The sequence below is a fragment of the Sminthopsis crassicaudata genome, chromosome X (assembly GCF_048593235.1).
Source record: "Sminthopsis crassicaudata isolate SCR6 chromosome X, ASM4859323v1, whole genome shotgun sequence".
NCBI classification, from domain to species: Eukaryota; Metazoa; Chordata; class Mammalia; order Dasyuromorphia; family Dasyuridae; genus Sminthopsis; species Sminthopsis crassicaudata.
The window spans coordinates 46,271,279-46,287,411 of record NC_133623.1 but is presented as its reverse complement, the minus strand read 5'-3'; the positions used below and the strand labels follow the sequence as shown (position 1 = coordinate 46,287,411).

Sequence of the window (16,133 nt, the reverse complement as noted above, 5' to 3'; positions counted from 1 at the left end):
AGCAAATTGAGGCAAACAGAGGTTAAGTGATTTACTTGCTCAAAATCACATATCTAATAAGTATCTAATCTGAGTCCAGCATTCTATCCACTACACCATGTTGCCTTTCAAGAAATACACAATCCAGGGCAGCTCAATGGCACTATAGTGGATCGAGCACTGGCCCTAAAGTCAGGAAGACCTGAATTGAAATCCAGTCTCAGACACTTAACACTTCCTAGCTGTGTGAATCTGGGCAAGTTATTTAATCCTAGTTGCCTAATACACACACACACACACACACACACACACACACACACACACACACACAACACACGCACAATTAGTTAAAAAATAATAATAACAAAAAAGAAGTATACAATTGGTGGATAGAGCACCAGTTCTGGAGTCAAGAGGACCTGAGTTCAAATCCAGCCTCAGACACTTAACACTTCCTAATTGTGTGACTGGGCATGTCGCATAACTCAGTTGTCCTGCCCCCCCCCCCCAATGCACAATTGTCTGATTAGTTTCAGATCATAAGCCTTCATTTTGGCAATTGGGCCACAAACTTGTAAAGCAACCTTTATAATAATGCAAAATTAACTTGGTCTCCAAAGACTGGAACTAAGAAGAAGAAGCCTAGAGGGGAATAGGAAACCATTCCTCCACATTTTACAGGTGAAGAACAAGACTCTTTAGAAGGAGAGGAGAAAAGGCAATGATAATAGCACCCAGAGTCTGAAAGGTGGGTCACCAGAGACAAAGCTAAAAATGGCAGGCTATTGGAAGAAAGAATATTTGTTTAAGTGTTGGGTTTTTTTTGGGGGGGAGTGGGGACAGAGTGGCCCAGGACAGGGCTGTCCAGGACTATGTTCTCATCAGTATAGGGGATTCCTAGTGTGAAAATGCTCTCTAGCAAGTACAAATCTGTAATTTCCCATCTTAGAAAGTTACCTGGGACCTCAGAAAAGTACTGAGATTTGTTCATGGCCATACAGTTGGTATGTTGGCAGAATCAGCTTTTGAATTCAGAGCTTCCTGGCCTCAAAGCTAGCCCTCTCTCCTTTGCCATACTGCTTCCACTTGCAGAAGTAGTTCAGTTTAAAGAGGGAAAAAAGTTGCCTCAGTATCTCCTAGCTAGCTAAATAAGGCTTAGACTCTGGGCGAGGCATGTCGATGTTTTCCTCTTGGCTCCAAATGACATCCTGTGTGGGTTCAAGGACAGGAAGCTGGAAGCTTCAGACATTTGGGGGAGATGAGAATTAAATGGCTGACAAGTTCTAGCATTTGGCATATTGTCTTTCCTGTCCCTTTTCCCCCCATCCTTGGCCTTGGACCTCTCGGGCCTACGACTCCTCTGCCTTTGGGCTCTGCTCCTCCCTGCACCCCACTAAGAGAGGGAGATTGAAATGGTTTTGCAACCCCTCTGATCTTCAGTCCGCTCCCCCATATGACCTCCAAATATTCTGAAAGCAACATGGCCATTCCCTTGTCCAAGAAGACTCACTGGCTCCTGAAATTGTCTCCAGGGTCAAATACAAACTCTTGCAGTTGGCATTTAAAGCCTTCCCAATCTGGCTGCAGCCCCTTTTTACAGAATGATTTCATATTCCTTCCTCTTATTCACCGTGTATTCTAACCAAACGTTTTGGACCTTGGTTCTCCCCTTGGTCAACTGAGATGCTTGGGCTAGATGACCCCAAAGGTCACTACTACGGGATCTGGAACCAGAGGCTAGTGATACAAATGTAATTCAGTTCCTTTCACCTAGCTGCGGCCTCTTAGAAAAATCACTTTGTATTTACACCATATTCAGTTTGTATTGACTTCTCTGTGTATATTCATTCTTCCCAATCCTCCCTATCATAACATAAGCTCTCTGAGGGCAAGAACTGTTTTCTGTTTGTTATATTTTTATATCCTAGTGCTGTGGTTGGCCTGTTTTCCATTTGTTTGTTATTATTTTGACTGGGTATATGACTTCATTTTTAGACTTGAACTCGTTCTTCCTGACTTTGAGGAAAGCTCTTTAGCTAGTACACCATGCTGTCTTTTACCTGGCGCAGAGTAGGAACTTAAATTCGCGCTGAATTGAATGTACTTTTCCATTACTACCCTCCAGATTTGAAATTTTTTTAACAGTAATAACTCCCATTTCTGTACCACTATAAGGTGATTTGCAAAATGCATTATATGTGTTATCTAATTTGACTCGGTAAGGAACTTAGAGGTCATTTAGCCCATGCCTTTAATTTTACAAAAGAGAGAACTGAAGTCCAATGGCATGCCCAATGTCACATAGCTAATTAATGGTGAACCTAAGTTAAGAATGATTACCTCTAGTCTTTTCCAATTGCTCCATAATAAAGACTAACCTCCCTGGACCTCAGTTTCCTTCTGTGTAAAATGAAGGAGCTTGGACTAGATGGGTGCTGAGGTATTTTCCCATTCTGGACCTCAAATCCTATGGGAAGGAGCTGATGTTTCCTTCTCCACTCCAGTCTTCCTTTAGTTCCTCCTCTGATGTCTCATCAGGGTGTAGACGGGATTCTGAGTTCTTCAAATTTCCAGTAGGGGATCATAAGCTCAGCAAGTTCTACCAAGCTGAAAAGTTTTGGAGTACTATGGTAGATGATGTTTCTGCTGTCCTTGGACCTACCCACTACATGTTGCTGTCGTTTAGTCATTTCATTTATGTCCAATTCTTCCTGACTCTGGTTTTTTTTTTTTTTTTTTTTTTTTTTTTTCTTTTGCAAAGATGCTGGAGTGGTTTGCCATTTCCTTTTTCAACTCATTTTATAGATGAGGAAATTGAGGGAAATAGGGTTTAAGTGACTTTTCCAGGATCACATAACTACTAAATATCTGAGGCCAGACTCTGGAAGACCGGTCTTCCTGACTCTAGGCCCAGCACTCTATCCACCATAGCGCCACCTAGCGGCCCCCTAATTATGTGTGTAAAAACACTGAAAGGTTGGACACCTAATGATAGGATTTGGAGTATTTTGGGGAGGGGGGGCTCCTATTGACCATTTCCTTATGTCAACCATGATGGCAGAGACCAGGAGTTTAGAGTGCTGCAGGTTTGGAAGTCAACAAGGCCTACTGATGATCTGTCTCTGGTGTAGGACATAGGACAAATCGCTTTCTTTTCTCAAGCCTCAGTCTCCTCTCCTGTCACATGAGGGAGTTAAGCAAAATGACTTCTATGACCTCTTCCAGCCCTAGATCTAAAATTCTAAATTATTTCCCTTTTCTGGGCTTCTATTTCTTCCTCTGTAAATTGGGGTGGGGAGAGGGATTGGACTAAATGGTCTCTGAGGTCCCTTCCAGCCTTAGCTCTGTGATCCTGTAATCCATCCTATGATCTAATCTAACAACCTAGAAGTTGGTGTCCTAAGAGTAGCAAGGAAGGTATGGATCCAGTTCCACAGGTATAGCTCACTAGATTTAATTTGCAAGAATAGGTATGTATATATGCACGTAATATAAAGTCATATATAGGTTTATATGTATATATATATATATACACACACATACATATTTATATATGTTACATATATAACACACAGTTACATATAGCTAATCTAATCTGCACCCATCTATCCTTATAGCCCCACCACTATGGTACCAATGCTTGCTGGCCTGTCAGACTCAGGAAAAAGATTCCCCTATCCCTTCTTTGGGTTTCTAGGCCACTTTAGAGGCTTTCCTTCTTTTGTCTGGAGCAACCAGACAATCTCATCTTCTGCTCTCAGCAGCTCTGACCTGTGACTTCTGGCACTGTGACCCTTGTGCTCAAAGCTTTTGGTTGCCAGGGTGACAGTTAACTGGGGGTGGTACTGAAATATTATTTACACCTTTAAATTCCCTATAATGACAGGGCAAACAGCAACTTCAGTAGTCCATTTATTCAAATTGTAGGGTTTTGCTTTTCTGACATGAAAAGTAAGGGTTGGCCCACCTATATTGGAGACCTCATTATGTGAATTGCTTTTATTTCTCCTATTAAATGAAAAAAAAAAACAACCCAGAAAGAGGAAGGGAAGGAGGGAAGGAGGGAGGGAGGGAGGGAGGGAGGGAGAGAGAGAGAGAGAGAGAGAGAGAGAGAGAGAGAGAGAGAGAGAGAGAGAGAGAGAGAGAGAGAGAGAGAGAGAGAGAGAGAAAGAGAGAGAGAGAGAGAGAGAGAGAGAGAGAGAGAGAGAGAGAGAGAGAGAGAGGAGAAGAAGAAGAAGAAGAAGAAGAAGAAGAAGAAGAAGAAGAAGAAGAAGAAGAAGAAGAAGAAGAAGAAGAAGAAGAAGAAGAAGAAGAAGAAGAAGAAGAAAGGAGAGGAGAGGAGAAGGGAGAGAAAAATGGAGGAAGAGAGAAAAAGAGTAAAATAGAGAGGGAGAGAGAGAAGAAAAGAGAAGAAAGAGAGGAGAAAAAAGAAAAGAGAGATGAAAGATAGGAGAGAGAAGAAAAGGAAGAAGAGAGAAAGAGAAGACAGTCAGAGATAGGAGAAAATATGCATAGATATGTATGGAATATTGCTCCTGTGGCAGAAGAATTTATTTCTAACCCCAAATGGAACATGTTTTGGTTTTAGATTCAAATTCTGTCTCTGCTGCTTGTTATTTATGTTGGGCAAGTCACTTCTCTCTGGACTTCAGTCTCTAGAAAGGAAAAGGGGTGGACCAGAGGGCTTCTAAGCTCCGCCCCCCCAGCTCTAGTGCTATGAGCCTATGAGTCCATGTGTGTCCTTGGGCAAGTCCCTCTCTTAATTTGGGTAACCTCAGTTTCCCCTTTTGTAAAATGAGGGGGCTGGACTGGATGGCCCCTGAGATCCCTTCCAGTTCTAGGCTGAGAATTCTGTGGGTGGCTTCTCTTCCATGGTTTGGAAAGTATTCTTGCCAGTGGATCCTAGCAAAGACAGGCTGAGGAATAGAATCCTAGGGAAAAAGGAAGGGATTGAAATCAGGGGGAACATAATGACCCATTTGGAGTAACCCAGACTTCAAGAAAATCCTTGAAGAGAGCTGCAATTCAGCCTTTAGTGAAGAAGAGAACTCTCCTGAGATTTTAGGGGCTGGGATTTCTTCCCAGATTTTGACCTTTGGCTAACCTGGTGAAAAACCTCTTGGACACAGACTCATCAATGGCTTGCACCAAAATACCAGAGACAGGCCCCTTGAGACTTAACTATCCATTGCTTAGGATGAGAAAGAACGCCTTAATTGCTTAAAAATAAATCGTTCAAAGCATACAAGTACATCTCAACTAAAAAGCAAAAGGTGAATGAAATGACGCAAGTGGACAAAAATCCACATGGATTCATAGCACGGGGGAGCTGGGGAACTTAAAGATTGAAAAGTTCAAGCTTTGTTTCACAGATGGAGAAAATGAGGCTTAAAGCTGGGAAAGAGATTTGCTCCAAGTCATTCAGCTAATACGTGACAGGGCTGGGACGAGCTTTCAACTCTCCACTTAATACTCATTCCATTCCATGCTGCCTCCTTTATTGTCTTTTCTTAAAATAAATAAATAAATAAATAAATAAACAAATAAATAAATAAGCAATTAAATAAATAAATAAATATATAAGGTATTGGTGCTCTTAATAAAAGCATTGTTGTTGCTTACATCACTCGAGGGCAGGAAATGTGTCATTTTTATGTTTATATTCCCAGCTCCCAGCACAGTGCCTGGCACAAAGTAGGTGCTCAATAAAAGCTTGTTGAATTAATGAATTGTTTCCCAATGTCTCAATCTCCCCCCCCCCCCATTTTGTAATAGAGAAACACAACTAAGCAAAAAAATCAACACATTGTTCGCCATTTGCTTTTCCTTCCCACTACTTGGTATTGGGGAAGGGAGGTCAACATTTAATGGATTCATCAGTTCCTTTAGCCCAAACACTTATTCCATTTAACAACCATTGATTAAACCCCTATTTGGTGCAGTACTGTGCTAGGCACTTGGGAGTTGCAGAAATAAAGGCAATTCCTGCCCTCAGGGAGCTTATGGTCCCTTGGGGGAAAGGTGTGAATCTGAATAATACTAACATATCGATGCCTGAACAAGATAAACTTTAAAATTTCAGAGTAGAAAGATCAGTTTCTGCTGGAGGTCTGGGGAGATCTCAATAGAACTGATGACTTTTCACCTAGACTGCAAGATCTAGCGTCATGTCATAGATTAAGAGTTTGAGGGCACCTGAGTGATCATTTAGTCTACTTTCCTTATTTTACAGATGGGGAAACTGAGACCCAGAGAAATAAAATGTCTTGTCCAAGATCATATAGCTGATAGTGACACAGCCAGAATTTGAATCCAGATTCTCTGATTCCAGATCCAGTATTCTTTTTAGTATAATATATTACTCCTTATAAGAAGGGTACCATTTCAACAAGTAGAGACTGGGGAGAACACCCTCCCATGATAAGGAACAATGTGAAGAAAAGAATGGGAATGAAGTGATGTTAGTAAGCAGCTCAAGACCATGCAGCTACAGATGGAAGAACCAGGGAAAGAACCCAATTCTCCCAGTTGGACTGTTGCTTTTGCTGTTTTATGACTTTATCACTTTCTCTTTCCCCCTCCCCCCCCCCTGCCACATACACATACGATATACTCTTGGGTTTTGGCTTCTAATTCCCAGTGGAATGGAATTTTCAGGAGGCCATCTTGAAAGAAGACCTAGTTCTTTTTTTGTCTTTGGACCCCCAGTCCCAGTACAATCCTTGGCACCGAGTAAGTCATAGGATCAGAGATATGGTCTGGAAGGGACCTCAGAGGCCCTCTAGTTCTCCACTCATATCTTATAGAGGAAGATTTTGAGACCAAGAGATATTACAGGATTTATCAATGCCATGAATTAGAAAGTGACAGATGGGATTTGAACCCTGCTTTGCCCATTATGGCATACTGCAATATTTTTTTGAATTGGAGCAGGAGGGAGGGTTGGGGGGAAGAGCTGATGCATAGGGATAGGAAACAGACAATGATATTTGAGAGGATGCCCAAGTGTTGTGTGAGCAAAGGGCAGCATGAGGGAAGACTGTAGAGGGCCTCAAATGCCAGGGAGGCAACGAAGAAGTACTAAAGGCTACCTGATGGTGGGGTGACCCTGGCTCCGCTCTTTGCTTTAGGAAGAGGAATCTGGAAGTGGTTGAGGATGAGCAAGAAGGGGGAGGGGAGTCTGGAGATAGGGCTGTTCCGGCATCAGCATCCAGAAGCCCACATCTGGCAGTCTCTGAGGTTCTCTCTGCCAAGAATGACAAGCAGTCGCCTTGGGGCCATTTTCCAGATGTTGGTTTTTCCAAGCCGGTGCCTTTCTACTCAGGAGACACCAGGTTCCTTTTCAAGGTGGAACAGCCCTGTTCCATGATGGCGGTGGCCAATCCTGGTGGGGCTTTTGTGAAGCTTTGTAAAGCTCCCAGCCTCCTCTCCCTCCCCCTCCCCAAGTTCTGCAGTGTGCTATGTGTGAGTGGGCTCTGTGCCCCGTGACAGAGTGTTGGCTGCATTTCAGTGGGAGAAGATGAAAGGCGCCACAGAACTGTGATTACTCCTTAGTACTACTTAGTACGATTTCTCCTACACTCCATTATGGCTTTCTCAGCAGGCTTCTGATGCTGGAGCTTTCCATCAGGCCCTTTTATGCTACGGCCACCCAGATTTGAAAGTCCATTGGCCCCCACCTCTTCAGTGCCTTCTACGTTCCTTTTATCTCCCGGTTGGGAGGTGAGTCAGTCACTCATTGGGCACAGAACAGTTCGGATGGCATCAGATTGTTTATATGCCAGATCTGGACATTGCTGCCATTCCACTGATTCCTCAATTCAGGTGACAAAAGTGATCTTCTTTACCGGCCTTCCCTCCAGCACAGCCCTGGCCATTACGGGATATAAAGTATTGATGATCTGGCTGGCCCGACTAATCTCCCTCTTTCTTTTTGGCATTGGGGTGTGTGTGGCAAGGGCATGTCTGCTCAAGTAGCTGGTGGGAGTGAAGGGGCCTTCATTCGCACACCTTCAAAGTGAAGGTATCTGAATTGCATACCTTTGGGATGACCTAACAGGCTCTTGAATGATTTTATTGATTTTTTTGTTTTTATGCAATAATTATTTCTTGATATGCCAGAGAAGAAAAAAAGGCCACAGTGAAGCGAACTAAATTGACATAGCACTTGTAGCCTGACACCATATGTGAAATCCAGCACTCGGAGTCTCCCACCTCCCCAATGGAAGGACAGAAGAAGATATCCTCATCCTCCCCTAAGGTTAAGATTAGAGAGTATAATCACCCAGTATTGGCGAGTATAATTACCCAGCATTAGACTTTGGCTGATCATTCTTTTCATTTACATACTGCAGTTATTATATACATGCGTTCTCTGTTTCTGTTTCCTTTAATCTATGTCATTTCCTCTAGGTCTTCTCATGTTTCCCTGAATTTTCATTTATCACTTCTTACAGGGTGAAAACATTTATATGCCATAGTTTTTGGAGGGAGAACTTCTCTGTGCATGGGGGGGGGGAAATGGCTCATTTGAAAGGGTTTGGGCCCAAATAGGACTCTGTTTGGATCCTTAGAGATATTGCCTGCATTTTTGCCGTTTGTAATCTCTTCAACCTCCCTCCTTCTAGGAGCCTAGGTACATGGTTGCTAAGAAGGATCTTTCATCTTCTTTGTAGTTTATACAGTGAGAAATCTGAATTCAAATTCCATCTTTGACACTTCCCGGGCAAATCACTTGGCCTCTCCAAACCTCATTTTTCTCGCTTGTCAAAAACGAGACCACTCATTCAACTAGAATCTGTTATGGATATGTGAAGTTATACTTGGGTTCCCAAAATCTAGTTTTCTAAGTACAAGATTCAATCTAATTTATCAAGCATCTATTAAACACCTCATATGTGTTAGGGACTAGGCTGGGTGTGGAGACATAAAAATGAAAACAGAACTGTCCCTGTCCTCAAGGAGCTTACCTACCGTCCACTGGAGGAAGTATGATCCGCCATGAATTTCTCTGAAAATGATCTCGTTTTTTTTTTGTGCATGACAAGTTCCATATAAGTCAGCAGTGTGACTTGGCAGCCAAAAGAGCTTTTGGGCAAACAATTTGGGTTGTGTTGAAAGGGCCAGGACCTCAGAGGGAGAGTTTCTACCCTGGTCAGAGCTTATCTGAATTATTGCCTTCCAGGCCGGGCAGTCCCATTTAGATAGGACATCGATGAGCTAGAAAGTGTTCAGAGGAGGACAACTAGTTTGGTGAAGGGCCTAGAGTTCATTGCCATATGATTATTGGTCAGAGTGATTGGAGACATTGAATCTGTAGAAGAAAGACTCTGGGAGAAAATGAGAACTGTCTTCAAGTTATTGGAAGATTAGACTTGTTCAGTTTGGCCCCCAAAGACAGAACAGAAAGGATGGAAAGAACTTTCCAGGGGGGGGCTACTTTTGGCTGGATATAAGTAGGCAAAGCATCTTCAGGAAGAGAGCTGTCTCTGGAGGCAGTCACCCCCTCCCCAATATCAGAGGTCACGAACAAAGGCTGGGATTGTTTGGCAGGCTTCTTTTTGAATTATGGAAGAGAGGAGCAGCATATGGTCCAGCAGACACAATACTGGACTTGTAGTCAAGAAAAGCTGGATTCAAATTCTATTCTCATGCACTTACTACCTATAACATTGGGGCCAGTAATTTCCCCTCTCTGGAGATCATCCCTAAAACAGGATCATAATAGCACCTATCTCCTAAGATTGCTGTTGAATTTTTGATGGTTGAATTTTTGTATTTAAAGGTCTTTACAAACTTTAAAGTGCTATTAAAATGCTAGTTATTATTATTATTGCACACCACCACCACTACTATGATTACTATAACTACTACTATGATGACGATGACAATGACTATTACTACTACTATACCACCACCACTACTATTGCTACTACTACTACTACTACTATGACTAAGAATACTACTACTACTATGATTAAGAATGAGAATAAGAATACTATGACTAAGACTTCTACTATTACTACTACTATGACTAAGACCAGTAATACTACTACTGTTTTTACTATTACTACCACTACTATTATTACTATTACTACTGCTAGTACTACTACTATTACTATTACTACTGCTACTGCTATTACTGTTACTACTGCTACTACTACTACTACTGATGCTGGTGCTGCTACTACTACTACTACTACTACTACTACTACTACTACTATACTACCACCACTACTACTACTATTATTACTATTATTACTGTTACTATTACTATTGCTATTGCTACTGCTACTGCTACTACTATTACCACTATACTGATACTGTTACTACTATTACTATTGTTACTACTACTACTACACTACCCCTACTACTACTATTACTACCCCTACTACTACTATTACTACCACTACTACTACAATTAGTACCACTACTACAACTACACTGCTACTGCTATTACTATTACTACTGCTACTACTACTGCTGCTACTGCTGCTGCTGCTACTACTACTACTACACTACCACCACCATTACTACTGTTACTATTACTACTGCTACTGCTACTACTACTACTACACTGCTACTGCTATTACTATTACTACTGCTACTACTACTGCTGCTGCTACTACTACTACTAATACTACTTACAACAACACTACCCCTACTATTCCTACTCCTACTATTACTATTACTACTGCTTCTGCTACTACTACTACTACTACTATTACCCACTACACTGATACCGTTACTATTACTACTACTACACTACCACCACCACTACTACTGTTACTATTACTACTACTATAGTGCTACTGCTATTACTACTACTACTACTACTACTACAACACTACCACTACTCCTCCTCCTCCTACTATATTGGGCTACATGAGCCTCAGAGGCCCCTTCCAATTTTGAAATTCAATGATTTTGTGAAAATGGGATGATGATAATATTTCTGCAGTGTCTACTTCAGAGGGTTGTTCTGAGGCTCACATGTGATTGTGTGTATATAGTGCTTTACAGACCTCAAAGTGTTCTGTCAATATCAGACTGTGACATTGTGACAGTATCTCAAAGTATGAATTCTGACTCTAGTGGAGGGAGACTGAACTGATAACAAGCAAGCCAGCCCTTAGCCACCCCTCAAAGGTGGTAGACAGCTAGTTGGTGCAGTGCCTAGGGCATTGGCCAGAAAGTCTCAGTTCAAATCCAGGTTAAGATACTTGCTAACTGTGTGACCCTGAACAAATCAGTTAACTTCTGTCTCCCTCATTTTTCCTTATCGGTAAAATGGAGATAATAGCATTTACCTTCCAGGATAATTGTGTAGATCAAATGAGATTGTAGCACACAGGGGGCACTAATAAATGTTTGTTCCCTTTCCTTCCTTTGAAGGACTGGAAGAACACGCCATGGATTCTGAAGGTCTCCTAAAATGGAGTCCATGGTGGTTGAAGCCATGACAGCATTGCTAAAATCAGTTTGTAATGCTGCATTGGGGATGGGTATGGGAGAAGTCGATGACATTCATTTTGAGGTTGGGGCTCCAGTTTGTTTGTTACAAAATGAGCCCCCGGGGAGTCGAATGGAGACATGGGAAGAATCTAAAGAGCCGGCAGAGGGAGGGTTTCAAAAGGAGATGGCTGGACAAAGATGGAAGCTAGTTGAGGAATTTACAGGCTAAAAGAATGATGGTAGAAATGATTCAAGATCTATTTGTTCTATCTTAACCTAATAAGTACCAAACATCCAGACAGACACTGGGAGGCTTATGGATTGGGACACTCACACTGGCACCCAATTCCCTGAAATTTGATTTAAGAACTATTTTTCTTCTTCCAGAGGGTTGCCAGCATCAATTCTGAAGATAAGTAAACGACCATTAGCTTAGGCCAGATCTCACTGCAGAGGATCAGTTCCCTGGAAGGGATTCTTTCCAGAAGGCCAACGCTTGACCTGGCTCAGAAGCAAACGGTATCAATCGTAAGACACAGGATTCTAACTGGGCATTTTGGTGAGTGTCCAACCTTACCATCTCCTTTCTTCTCTTTGAAAAACTACATGTTTGTTCATCTTCCTGGATTTCCCCTCCCCCATGAAACAAATTCTCATTAAGCACTGAGAGATAACTAAACCCTTGATCAATGCCAATGATATTCCCGGGTAGTGGCTAGAGGGCTGCTCAGACTTGAAGTCAAGTTCTGGCTCTTGCATTGAGTAGTTGTTTGTGTTGCTAAGTCACTCAGCCTCCATGTACGCCAGACAATTCTATAAGACTAAGTTAGTGGAAAGAGCATTGAATTAGGAATCAGGGGTTCAAACACCAGCTCTGCTACTTATTGCCTATATGATCTTGGCCAAGTTGTGTCTCTCTCTGGGTCTCAGGGTCTGCACATATAAAATAAAGCAATTAGATTAAATAATCTCTAAAGTTCCTTCTAACTTGAGACTTTTAATCCTATTGTGTGTGACCTCCAGGAAACACCTGGTCTCTCTGGGCCTCAGTTTATTTATCTGTAAAATGAAGGGATTAGACCAGGTAGCCTCCAAGGTCCCTTCTAGCTCCAAGTCTATGAGATATTATCTGCCTCAGTGGAGGGAGTTTTCCCAACACTGCTGAAATCATAATTCTAGAGCAAATTTTTAAACATTATAATAATAACTGTCATTTACTTATATAACCCTTTAATGTTTGTAAATATTTATAGAAATGATCTCATTGGATTTTCATAAGGATCCCGAGACCCTGGGAAGTGCAGGGATTATTCTGCTAGTTGTACCAGTGAGGAAATCAAGTTGTGACTTGCCATAGGCATATAGCTCAGACATAGTGGGGACAGGATTTGAACCCAGGTCTTTTGGCCTACAGGATCAGCATGCCACGTACTCCATTCATTTACTGGAATTTTTCTACACGTAACTTTTTTCACAAAGAGGCAAATGACAAGAGGAGCTGAGATGAAGGATCCAGTAAAATGAAACAAACCAAGACACAGGCTGCATCCGGGGGATGTCCTGGGGTCAGCACCGCCTCAGCTCAATTTCCTGCACTTTCAAGATCGACACTGACTGGATTGTGTAGAACTGACTTTGAACATGAAGGCTCGAGCTGGCAGGATTGCCCGAGTGGCCATGCTGACGGGATTGAGGGGGAGGGCAGATGACACGGGCCTGCTCCCGAAGCATCACCCATCAGCCAGCATGACAAGCAGAGGAGTTGTGCATGAGAGTTAGGAGAAGAAGCAGGTCGGTGCCTGGCCCAGACCGGCGGGGATTAGGTCCAGTCTCGCTCCTTTGCTAGCACTTCTTCATTTCCAGCTCCCTCAGTTTGATGGACTTTTCCAACACAATCATTTATTAGCCACCTGCTCTGTGCTAGGTACTGAATATATAGGGACAATAAGTAAAATATTTCCAGCTCTTAGGGAGCTTACATTCTTTCGAGGAAGACAACATGTCCAAATAATAATCACCAATAGCTTAAAACTTCACTAAGTCTACTTTTGGAACAATGCTGAACACACACACACACACACACACACATGTTCACATGTAACTTTTTGGGGGGAAAACTAGGAGATATTAAGGGGGAATTGAGAAAGGTTTCCTGTAGAAAGTGGTGCTTGAGGTGACGTATTCCTATATAATCTATATCCAATTGTTTATCATTTTTGGAATAGGGGAAGGAGGGAGAAAAATCAGGAACTGAAAAGCTTATAAAAACGAGCACTAAAAATAGTGGGGAAAAAATAAAATACTATTCAAAAAATAAAAGGCGATGTATTCCATGCAAAGTGTCAGCCTCTACAAAGAAATGGAGTTGGGAGAGGGAAACCATAAAACATGATAATATATAATGTAGATAATGGATAACAAAGCTAGAAAAATGATTAGGTTGGAACCCTAGTGGAAAGTCTTTCCATGCCCAACAGGGGATCTTGTGTGTGATCCTAGGGAGCCATTGGAGTTTATTGAGTAGGGAAGGAGTACAGTCAGACCTGAACTTTAGGAAAATTAGTTGAGTGAAGGATCGATTGGCACAGGGAGAGTCCGGAAGTAGGAGTCCGATTAGGAGTCTATTGAAACAATCTAGGGAAAGAAGCAATGAAGGCTTATCTATACCAGGGTTATTGATGTGGGAATGAAGAGAAGGAGATGGAGGCTAGAGATACTGTAGAGCTACAATCAACAATACTTAGTAAGCGATTGGGCTTATGGGAGGGAGGGGAGGGAAAAGAGTCACCGATGACTCATTCTGTAAACTTGAGTGACTGGGAGGTCTGAGACAACCGCTATCCCACTCCCCCCTTTTTAAGCTTCATTAAGTCTTTCTTGAGACAGAACAATTCACATCAATTCTTGCCTCTCCCCCAAGACTCTTGGGGCAGGGCCATCATGGAATTGTGAAGGATAAGGTATGGGGGGGCAGGGGGATATAAAGGACATATCAAATGTTCCCTTTTGTTTTCAGTTCTCTTCCTCAGAATATCCAACATTTTGGGCTTTTTGGTGAGTCATTCGAGAAGTGAGACATCAACAAGCCTGGCTTAAATCCCATTCCTAGGCAACCTATAAAGAGGGATTCAGAAAGTGATCGAGGGACAGACTTGATATAATTTGCTACAGTAAAAGTCCTTTTCTGCCTTTCTGGAGCTAGGCTATTACCATTCACATCAACCCTTCTGTGTTGCAGGCCCAAATATAATAAATAATGTCTGAAAGGGTGTCATTGGGCCTGTTGCCCCCCAAAGTAACCACTTTTCACTGGAGATGCACATCAGACGGATGTTGGCGATTATGAGAAATAGTGGGCAAATTTATTTCCCAGCTCCCTTACCTCAACACATTTTTCAGGACTGTAAAATATAAATTGCTCTTGGAGTCATTCTTGTTAGCAATTTTGTATGAGAATGTTAGCTTCCGAAGGCCACCTCTTATCTCTTTTGGAAACAGAATGCGCCTGCGGTTGACAAATTGGGACATGTGTGATGGAATGCATGGCTTCAAGTAACAAACAAAGCCCTTCATTTCACATAATGCCTTGGATTGTAACTATTTCCCTTATGAGATAGTCTAAAGTGAGTCACCCTGCTCATTCCCACTCTTGAAAGGAAGTATCGAGACCAAATCAAATCAAATCAATATAGCACAGCTCAAGGCAAAGCTTCCTTGGTCAATTTGGGGGAGCTGAAAAGATGCTAAGCTGTCTCTTTGTGACTGAGATTTTTTTCCTGTCTACTAAAGTGGAAAGTGATCCCAAATCAAACTTGAAAACCTGGGAAATGAGGACTGAAAAAAACCTAAAGCTCAACTCACTTCAGTTTACAGAGGAGGAAACTGAGACCTAGTAAGGGAGAGGTACTTCATTCAGATCACAGGATGTTAGAGCTGAAAGGAACCTTAGACATTATTGAGTTAATCTCATTTTACAGAGGAGGAAACCGGGGCCCACAGAGGGGAAGGTTCTTCAGATCATAGGATGTTAAGAGTTGAAAGGAAGCTTAGACATTATCTAGTCAATCTCTTTTACAGAGGAGGAAACCGGGGCCCACAGAGGGGAAGTGATCTTGCATCATTGAATGTTAGAGCTGGAAAGGACTGGAAAGATCACCTTGTCTAGTCTCACTTGAAGGGAGAGGGAACTAAGGCTCAGAAAAGAAAGATACTTCTTAAAGGTACTGGAACTACTTCATGATCTCCCGGCATTGGAAACCAGGTCTTTAGAGCTCTAAGCATTCTGTTGCACCAGATTTGGCCTGAAACAGATGAGAGACCACTCTACATGACTGTACATCATTGAAAAAGTACCAAACTGCGATGGTGAAGGGAATCTCTCAATGAAATCACAGGTCTGGCCCATAACGGATTATTTTACAAACCTCCAACATGGAATTACAACTGGATGGACAGGCCCTTCTGGGTCTGAGCCAATGGCATTGTTGTGTACATGCCCTTAGGTGAGGCGGATAGGGTGCCAGACTTAGAACCAAGTGGACCTAGGTGTGAATCCCACTTCTGACACTTATCAGCTGTATGATTCTGGTCAAGTCACTGTGCCTCTCTCAGTTTTAGTTTCCTCATCTGGATAATGGCCATATCAATAGCACCTACAACACTGGTGTTTCTGGGTGGAAATGAACAATTCTACCTTTTTT

At 42.2% G+C, this 16,133-nt stretch overlaps 1 protein-coding gene and 1 long non-coding RNA gene across 3 annotated transcripts in view; one reads left to right on the top strand and one right to left on the bottom strand.

Annotated features, from left to right (window-relative positions):
* The window catches only part of LOC141548696 (uncharacterized), a 41,117-nt gene extending 27,462 nt beyond the window's left edge, over positions 1 to 13,655 (top strand). The window contains exons 3-4 of the long non-coding RNA XR_012484036.1: positions 11,821 to 11,992; positions 12,848 to 13,655. This is a non-coding gene — a long non-coding RNA (uncharacterized LOC141548696). The remainder of the gene's footprint in view (positions 1 to 11,820; positions 11,993 to 12,847) is intronic.
* MBNL3 (muscleblind like splicing regulator 3) overlaps positions 1 to 16,133 on the bottom strand; it is a 217,883-nt gene that overhangs the window by 182,736 nt on the left and 19,014 nt on the right. The gene's annotated exons all lie outside the window — the stretch shown is intronic.